The sequence below is a fragment of the Alligator sinensis genome, unplaced genomic scaffold (genome assembly GCF_000455745.1).
Source record: "Alligator sinensis unplaced genomic scaffold, ASM45574v1 scaffold682_1, whole genome shotgun sequence".
Lineage (NCBI taxonomy): Eukaryota > Metazoa > Chordata > Crocodylia > Alligatoridae > Alligator > Alligator sinensis.
The window spans coordinates 1,483,389-1,485,270 of NW_005842011.1; the positions used below are offsets into that span (position 1 = coordinate 1,483,389).

A 1,882-nucleotide genomic window follows, 5' to 3' on the forward strand; every position below is an offset into this window, starting at 1 on the left:
GCCGTTGTCCCCCCTGCCGGCTCTGCTCGGTATTGGGCCCCCGGTTGCCTCACCGGTCCCTTCTGCCTTACTGCAGCTGGCCTCCCTGCCGCTCCTGCCGCTCCCGCTGCAGCTGTCCTTGCTCCCCGCTCCGTAACCTGGGATCCGGCGAGCTCCTCCTTCCACCCGGCTACTGGCACTGCCGCCGGCTTCTCCACCGGTTCCGCTGATAGTCTCAGTGCTGGCCTCTCCACCAGCACCGCTGCCAGCTGCTCTGCTCCGTTTCTGGCTCCGCCTTCTCTGCTCCCGCACTCCGCGGGTGGCGGATGACTCCCCACTTGCTGGAGCTTCTCTCCCCAGCCTCCTTCGTCCAGGCACCCCGTTGCCTCGGCAGGGCCGCCTTTTGTTTCTCCCGGCCGGCGTGCCCCGCCCCCGCCGCTCAGCCGCAGCCGGATAAACGCCCGGCTGACGACCTGCGCCGGCAGCGCCAGCGCGTGGACTTCCTTCGGCTCCTCCGGCCCTGCGGGAGGTAAGCGGAACCCTTTGCTGCCGTGGGGGTTTCCCGAAGTCCCTGCTCCCCTGGGACACAACCCCCCCCTCAAGATGCCTTGGGGCATTCCTATTTTACCTTTCCGGGGCCCACCGGGGGAGTTGTCCGCCTTGTTCGTCTGTGGTTCCATTGTTTCGCCCAAGTCGCTGCTGTTGCACTTAGACAGGAAATCCGCCACAGTGTTTGACTTTCCAGGCCTGAACACGATTTGGAACTTGTAAGGCTGTAGGGCCAATGCCCATCGGGTGATCCGGGCATTATCGGTCCTGGCAGTGCTTAGCCATCGGAGTGGGGCATGGTCCGTTACTAGCTTGAATTCTCGGCCCATTAAATAATATCAGAAATGGTCCACGGCCCACCGTATGGCCAAACATTCCCTCTCTATTGTGGCGTACCTCTTTTCTGCCGGCGTCAACTTGCGGCTGGCATATGCTATAGGTCTTTCAATTCCTTCCTCCTCCTGTGTGAGGACGGCCCCCACGGCCATTTTGGATGCGTCCGTCTGTAAAACGAAAGTTTTCCCAAAGTTAGGAGTGTGCATTATCACGTCCTCGCAGAGGGCCCGTTTTAATTTTCTAAAGCACTGCTCCATCTGCTCCGTCCACCTTACCACCCCGTTCTTCCTCCCCCTCAATGCCTCTGTTAAGGGTGCCGTCAGTTCCAAAAAGTGGGGCACGAACCTCCAGTAGTAGTTAGTCAGCCCCAGGAATGATCGGAGCTGACGGCAATTTTGAGGGGCTGGGAAACTCCGCACCATTTCTACTTTGTCGGCCAGGGGTCTGATAGTGCCTCTACCCACCAGGAATCCTAGGTATTTGGTCTCCCTTTTTGCTAAGGCGCATTTCTGCGGGTTCACTGTAAGCCAGGCCTGCCTTAGCTCTGACAATATGGCCCGGAGGGCCTGCTTATGGTGCGTCCAGGTCGGCAAGTATATGATTATGTCATCGATGTAGGCCGCCGCGTACCCCGCGTGGGATGCCAACAGTCGGTCCATCAACCGCTGGAAACTTGCGGCCGCCCAGTGTAACCCAAAGGGCATCCTTATGAATTTGTATAGGCCCCAGGGCGTGCCAAAGGCCGTCTTGGGTCGGTCGGCCGGGGCCACTGGGATTTGCCAGTATCCCTTGGCCAAATCCAGCGTTGATATATATTGGGCTTCTCCGATTCTCTCTATTAACTCGTCCACCTGGGGCATGGGGAATGCGTCGAAGGCTGCCAGTGCATTTAACCTTCTATAATCAACGCATAGTCGCAGCGACCCGTCCGGCTTTCGTACAGGGACCAATGGGCTTCTCCAAGGGCTTTGGGAAGGTCTCACCACTCCCAGTTGCAGCATGGAGTCCACCTCCTCCC

At 59.1% G+C, this 1,882-nt stretch overlaps 1 protein-coding gene across 1 annotated transcript in view; it reads left to right on the top strand.

The window, feature by feature from the left end:
- The window catches only part of LOC102377482 (plasminogen-like), a 103,649-nt gene that overhangs the window by 66,075 nt on the left and 35,692 nt on the right, over positions 1-1,882 (top strand). The gene's annotated exons all lie outside the window — the stretch shown is intronic.